Source organism: Trachymyrmex septentrionalis, unplaced genomic scaffold, assembly GCF_001594115.1.
Source record: "Trachymyrmex septentrionalis isolate Tsep2-gDNA-1 unplaced genomic scaffold, Tsep1.0 scaffold32, whole genome shotgun sequence".
Taxonomy (NCBI): domain Eukaryota; kingdom Metazoa; phylum Arthropoda; class Insecta; order Hymenoptera; family Formicidae; genus Trachymyrmex; species Trachymyrmex septentrionalis.
Window position 1 is genome coordinate 4,665,273 of NW_017305485.1, and position 8,437 is coordinate 4,673,709.

The following is an 8,437-nucleotide window of genomic DNA, read 5'->3' on the forward strand; positions in this document are numbered from 1 at the left end:
ATCCATTTTATACTTAATTTCTTGTGCCTTAAACACGTTTCAAAATACTTGAAAATGCGTTATAGTTAATAAATGGCTGGCAATTGTGTATTGGATATTAGCATCATGACGTAATGGCGAGCTATTGAGCAAATAATTCCACAAATAATCAGTAGAATTTGCTACGTAATAGCAGAGATATTAAAAGAAGTCATTATATTTATATACAAGCCATACCACCTTCTCCTCTACATGCTAATAACGTTGAAATAAAATTCCCATAATTAAAAGAACCAATGCATTGAAATGTTCGAGTGAGAGAGAGAGAGAGAGAGAGAGAGAGAGAGAGAGAGAGAGCGCAATTGATTAGATGTATCTTGATTAGATGTAGTTGATATTCAAATTATCTTACATAAATATCAATTAAAATTTTCATATATTTATTTATCAAGTATGATTTCACTTTTTTTTAGAAGAGTTTTCAATTTTTTAGAAGAGCTAAACATACTTTTTCATTTATTCCGAATTAAAATTATATATTTAAATATTTACATCAGAATTTTTTAAACTTTTTAAGAAAAATCTACAGCTATTAACTATAATCTAATTTCTGACATAAAACGCTACTGTTTACATTTTTTACGCTAAATTCTATTTTGTGAAGAAAATATATATAGAATGTTATAAGAATAATAGGATCATCCAGTTTAGTATTTTAGTTTCGTTTTAGGAAAAAATGGGAGAATAGTAAAATATATGATCAGACAGCTCGATGCTGCAGCGGGAAAATCCGGGAAGTTGAATTTACGTGAAAGAAATATCCACTAGCTTTGGTCCTTTTCATGCTAATAAAGCCGAATAAAATATCACTTTCAAGAGTGTTAAAGTAATCGATAAAGTGCGAAAAAGTGACCATTGAGAAAACAAATGTGTTTATCTTCTCAAATTTAATTTAATTCTGACTATTAATATCATAATAAGTTATTATATATATAAAGTAAAAATAAACAAAAACAAAATTAAGGTAAACAATAAGGTAAACTTCTTATTTTATTAAAATAAACGGGTAAACGTTTTTCTATTGAAACTAAATTAGAATTAGATATAATACCATAAAGAAAATACTATACTTGCATTAAATATTTTATATCTTATATAAAAACGTTACATAATACGTTCTGTAAAAAATAGCAGTTTAACTGTTATTGAACGATACTGTTACGACATTTCTACCCTTGTTTACAAACTTATGTAACATAAGAATAAATTTAAAAATATGGCGCATATGATTTCTTTCTTTTATGTCAAGTTTTATGTTTCCTCATTTTCTTAGAATTGTAAGGAACAAATTGTTATCTAGGAATTAATTATGATTTTTATCGTATAATTACGCGCACACAGCACACAAATAAATTCGTCCGAAAGAATCGAGAGTTTACGGATTTATAGGAGCAATCGAAAGATAAAACGTTTTATAGTACCGGATAACACTTTGATGCGTTTGCAGTATACGTGTATATGTATGTGCTTCCATTTTTACGATAAATTTTACAGACTCGCAAAATCACATGGCAAAATATAGCACTTACACGATTGATGATTTCTAGCTATGACATGCTATCATATACGTGCTGATAGAAATCTGGAATTTTCAGTTTTGATACAAAACGTACCTGTAAACAAGGCCTAGTGGCAAGTGTACCAGTTATTATCTACAATTGATACCATTGAATCAAGTCGAGCTACAATTAATTACGCGGGTAGATTGACATGTGGAGAGTGCCTGACCTATTGAGTTAGTTTTATCTACATATATGAAAAGAACGATTTTGTTGAAGAATCTGAAAATTTTTGAAGGATCAAAATAATTTTATTGGAAACTCAAACTGATTAATAGAATATCAAAATCTTTTGCGGCATTGCTTATTATTTTTTAATTTCCAGCATAATTATGTAATAATTTAACTTATTATTAGATCTGTATTCAGTAAAATAGATCTTTCAGCAAAATTGTTTTTTTTTCCGTGGATTCTGTGATCAATTTTGATGATAAAGAAATATAGTTTACTCTAAAGTTTTTTATATTATTAATTACCTACATATTTTATAATACATTAAAAAATTTTAAGTAAAAATTTTAACATAAGGGAATTAAAAAAAATAATTAAAAATAATAAATTTTTCAGGAAATTATATATATATATATACATATATGTACATAATATATATATATAATTATTCCTTATTTATTATATTTATTTCTATTATTTTTTACGTACACAAAGATATTCAATAAATGTTAGAAGATATAAGATAAAAATTAATTAGGATATAAATCGAATAACTCTATTTTTCTCTTTCTGTCTATCTCGCGAAACTCATTAAAATTAACAACTCTGAATATTCTTTTAATCTAAAATAAAGATTCATCAGCGCTGTAATGACGCTTCTTGTGTCTCCGAAAGTCTGTTTAACTTGGGATTTGTGGCTGAGAGGCATGAATACGGCATACATGCATAATACGAAACGCACATATTCGTCAAACTCATCCTTTCCTTCTATGTAATACGCAGCTTGACGCACATGTGCCATGTAAAAAGACACAGATATGAGCCAACGGTGGCCGACGGTAATTGTACTTGTTTCGTGTTTATTACGAGCTCGCGTTATGTTATGTGGAAAGCATAACAGAGAGATACGGAGTGACGGTTACAAGGCAAATGCGATCGTTCAATCCTATAAACGAGTACAACGTGGATCGACCGGAAATAGGATTATCTCTTCCGAATGTGAGGGACAAGGGATGTATTATACGATAGGATGTCATTGGTTAAAGTGGATTAAAGAACTGATAAACGGCCGACAGCCGATTATGCATGTTTGTTGTATCATGCCAATATTTTTGCGTAATAATCGAATTACAAATACAACATCGATTTTTAGTTTTATTTAACAAAATATTTCAAAACTTGCACGCATTTTTTTTTATTGTAACATGTGTGCGTTACATCACTGAATTTGGCTACTAGCAGTACTAGCACGGAAAAAACGATTTCGTTGAAATGTTGAAGTATCTAATATAATAAATTAGCTAGATACAGTTCTACAAATAATTTTGTTAGACTACAAAAATAATTATGTATAAGAAATTCAAGCATGATGAGCAATGCCATAAAAAATTTGTATGCAATCAGCTTGAGCATCCTGCAATAATTATTTTGATAGTCCAACAAAATTATTTTCAGATTTGTATCTAGCTAAATTTTTAAATACTTCAGTAAACTTCCTGTGTAGAAGAATGTTTTAATAACTCCTATTTGTAAAATTTCTTTCCGCAATTATATTCGATTTAGTATTTTCTGTTTTTAAACAGAATTCTTATTGATAGCAGCAATAAATAAGAAACTAAATTTTTATTTTTAAATACTTCAGTAAACTCGTTCTTTCTGTATAAAGGAATGAAATGTTTTGAAAACTCCAATTCGTAGAATTTCTTTTTACGATTTAGGAAGAAATTTTTATTTCTTTCGTATTCACCGTTTGAGTTTAACCTTTTCTTGTAATTCATAACAATGACATTCAAGATATGTATGTACGTTTGTGCATTAACTTATAAAGAAACTTGAGTTTCTTTTTTTTGTTCATGAGATAGAATGGAATGTTTCTAGAAGTCGTTAATGAGGGTGCACTTCGATAATAATTAATTATGCACCGTATTTTGTAAATTTGCTTCACGGCTTTAAAAAAGCAAGAGTTGAAATGGCAAATTGAACCGGGATATACTGAATTCATTTGTTTTATTAATTTATTACGCAGCTCGTAAACGTAAGCCATGTAATAAATTATTATAGTACAAACATTTGTTAATTGCAAGATGAATCATTTTCTAAATAAATTTTATGTTACCATTATAAGTGTATAATCATTTTGTGTCAGTATACTCTATCATTTATTAAATTCATTGGGTTGACCTTGACTTTCTGGTACGGATTTCTCAAATAATTTGAAATTGACATTTTCAAAGTACTATTGTTAATTCCAGAAACATTACCAATAAAAAATTTTGATATTAAAAAAAATTAAAAAGTTAGTAAATGAATAATAGTATCTTGTTTTGTATAGTTTTCCAAATAATTTTTTATTTCATTAATTGTAAAAGTACTAAAAAATAATAATATTTATTTATTATTTTTATTTTCTTAAATAGTCTTTTATTTATTAGTTGGAAAAATATCGAAAAATGATTCTTTTGATATTAAATTTTTTGTTAATAAAAACTTAAATACATTTTTGCAAATTTCTAATAATTATTAATATAATGAAATTTTAATTAACAAGAGATTAATTTTATAAAGCAAGGAAAATTAGAAATAAAAGACATTTTTGAAATACGCGTGTATGGTAACATAAAAGAGGAAAAATCGATAGAGGAACAACACACACGATTTGAAATTACAGTTCTTGTTATATGCGCAAACAACAAGATTAAAAGAATATATCAGATTAATGAATTTTGTCGCGATCCGTTCTGTCCTGCATTCGGCAATTCGTTTCCTGAAACAATTATTATGTCGTTGACCTTGCTAACAATGTAGAAGGAAAAATTTATTTTTACGAAAAGAAAAGCATGCATTGTTACTATTAAAGACCGCAATTACTCCAAAAAGGATCGCAGTACTTATTCGGTTATTTATCGTCATGCATAATTCAGTCAGGAAATTAACGCTCAGGAATATAAATACACAACGAAACCTGATTTTTTCCATTATATATATAATTTCGCAGAAACTTTATCTTGACAAAAACTGATCTACTATTTAAATATTGTATTTATCTCAATTAATTAAATTTTTATACAGATACAACTTTTTTTTAAAGGAAATTTATTAACAAGAAAACCATGAAAGTATCTTCCCTTTGATTTTGATAAACTTTGAATGTTAATTGATTTCTAACAAGACAAAATTAAGGGACATGTATCTTTATAAGGGTCCATCACATTTTTAGGGAATGCATTTCTTTGAACAAAATAGAGGTTTTTCTTGAATATCGTTGAAACGATAAGTAAGAGGTAGAAAAAAATGTTCTAAATATAAGTTTCTTTGTAAAATATTTTGATAATATTACCGTATGTGCTCTTCATAAATTGATTGAGTTTGAAAAAGAGCTTTCACATGTTTTCTTGTTGAGTATTTGTTTGTTCAGAAATATGCTGCGAAAAAGTTCAATTTCAGCTTTTTACGATAAATAAAGTCTCGGAAAGTTGTTTTTATGTCATAAGCACGTCATGAAATGATACAATTAATATAATTGATCAAATTAATTTTATTTAGCATCAACATTGAAGCCAGAAAAGAGATTGTAAAAGCCACAACAAATCTCCAAACGTCCATCAATGCGCTTGAATGCGTTCCACTGAAAAGATCGTTCATAATAAAGCTGTCCGTTCAGTGTAACGTGACGATAATCCAAGTTTCTTTTCACTTTTTTCATCTGAAGATTACGCTTTATCGCTGAATATGTAATAGTGATGACGTGCACATTGAAAGAATAAGTAACGTTGAATATATCCTATTTTGTATAAGTGCTACACTATCATGTGCGTGCGAAATCCGTTGGAAAAATAATGATAGATCGAATGTTATGAGTGCTTCATTCTATTACGTGCGATAAATACGATACAATTTATGAAATTATGATAATATTAAATAAAAAATTGGAATATTATTTTGTGATTAATATTATGATCAAAAGAAAAGATTCGAATTAGCGATATAAGAGATACTTTACTTTTATTGTCAATAATCTTAAATAATAATTTATAGCTCGTATATTTCATAAAAAAAAATAGATTAAAATTGCCTCTCCTTTATTGCGCGAGAAGAACGAATCTTTCGCATTTAATAATTTTTATGCAAAAATTACGGGTGAAAAATACGGGATAAAAATAGAAAATTTTTGTTCATAGGAACAATCTTACTGTTTTATTCACGTTGTTAGAAAGTTGGCTGCGATAAAATTAAAGAATGTAAAGGATATTCAATGGGAGGAAAAAAATTCCTTACTTTATTTAATTAAGAAGTAAGATGGATGTTCATTTACTGGCGAATTAAGTAAATTAAATTCCCGCAACTTTTGACACTTAACAATGTAATAAGAAGATTTCAGTATTACTATACTTTAATGAACAGGTGATGTCGAATTCTTTTCATTACGGAGAAAAAAATGTCAACCGAAAGTTATACTGAAAGAGAAAGAGAGAGAGAGAGAGAGAGAGAGAGAGAGAGAGAGAGAGGAACATTTTTATATATTATTTTTATCGAAAAATAGTAAAATAAATCCTTAAGAAAATTTCAGATGTTGAAATAGTTACTTTACGAGGCAGTTATGCAATATAATTATTGCATTATTGCTGAAAAGTTAAGATTTTTTGTAGCATTAACATAAGTTCTTGAACGTCCTACATAATCGTTTTGACAGTCCAACATAATTATTTTCAGATCTGTATTTATATTTTTATTTTTAAATCTGTATTTGCCTAATTTTTATATATATTTCAGCCAAATTATTCTTTCTATTCAAACAACTCGTGAACAATTTTACAATAATACTTCGCTATTTCTAAGGTCTAGTTAAAAATCCGACAGCATTTCTTTCTCCATTTATATTGCCTTGTTTATCGTTTTCTCCGTTCCAGCACTCCTCTGTGTCTATGTAACTTTCTGCGCTTTAACTCCGACTTCCATTCTTGTTGCATCCTAGATATCCTTTATTATGACCATCCTTTTCTCTGCATCGCTTTGCCAAATTCAGAGCAGTTTTTTCTTACATTGCCAAGTATTTTAGTATGTGCTGTAGCTGCCTTCTTCCATCTGCTCTTCCTCCTTCTTATCTTCCTTTCACAATGCGGCTGGCAATTATCATCAAACCATTGTTAATTATCAAATCTTTGTAATCTTAGTTACGAGTATCGTATTGTCTCATTTTATTTGTTTTAATACTTAATACATCTAAGTTCTGTGTTATCTATTGTTCAGTCGTATTTTGTCAGTCAATCTAAAATTTGAAGACTTGAACAGTTCTGGTAGACTTAATAGCAACGTTACTGGTGCTTCACCATTCATGTATTTATTCATTCCTGTGTAATTCATGTATTTATTCATTCGAATGTAATTCTTCGAATTACATTCACAAAATTAAATTGAATGTTTTGTTAACATTTAATAAAGAGAAAGAGAGAGAAAGAGAGAGGGGGGGGGAGAGAGAGAGAGAGAGAGAGAGAAAGAGTAGTTATCTGTAAAAAATTTAAATTTGATTTCATATACATGAGTTTTGTCCATTTATCTTCATTTTTGTACTTATCTGCTTTGTATTGTTAATCTTATGAACGTTACGTGAGGTCGCTTGCAGCGAGATTTACTATTAGTCCATCATATATACGTAAAATCCTTTATTAAGTATGATAACTGCGTGCACTGTTATCAGAGCTAGGCTCTTAACGATGATAGCGATCATTAAGCCACGGAAACTGCGCTCGTGCTCCATTCTGTGCACGTTTACCATAACGAACAATTGTGTAACGTACAGCATATGGATGTGTTGATTTTGCGGCCTTAAGCACTCCAGATCTTTCGGGCAAAATCTGTATTGCAAACAAGATCTCAAGAGACTAAGAGAGGAAAAAGAAATTACATGATAAAATCACCATGTCTTCGACGAAACAGAATGTTACTCGATATTCGTAGCTACGATCAGAAAGTCGATTAAAGTGGCTGGTGCATGCTACACGTGTCTTCGCGAAATATATGTATTAGTGCGACAAAGATACGTATCCTCTTTTCTTCGCTAAGGATTCACCTCGAAGAAGACGCGGCGGAAACTCGTGCAGTTAGTAACTTGCGATATTGAGTGTTCCGTTCCGTCTTGCGATATTGGATTAAATTCGTGACTTCTGCGTGCTATGTAATATTGTTACGAATAATTCAAAGTTTCTTATATATTCAATTGACAAAGAATTAAAATGATACTGTTATCTATTTGAAATTTAATTTATGAAATGCTATAAATCTTTTCAGCCGTTTATAACTTGAAGTTATCGATGCCTCGATACATACTTTTTGTTAAGTCTTTTATCCAATAATTCATCTCTGAAGTGAATTTCAATATTACAAGAGACCTCGTTTTTAAATATTGTTATATTCAAATAATTTATTTCAGACAATTTCAGTTGTAATTGTGTCATACATCTTGTTGTTGGTTCCTAACTAAAAATATTTGACACGTTTATTTACAATAATCTTGCTTGAGCAATTCTATTTAGTTTTATTGCTTTAAAAAGATTATTTCGCATTTCATTGTTTTCATTACAGCAGTTTTAATACTTACAATATCATAGTTATAACATCGCAATAAATTAAAATTCAATTACATTTTATTGATGAAACATCCATAATCTCTC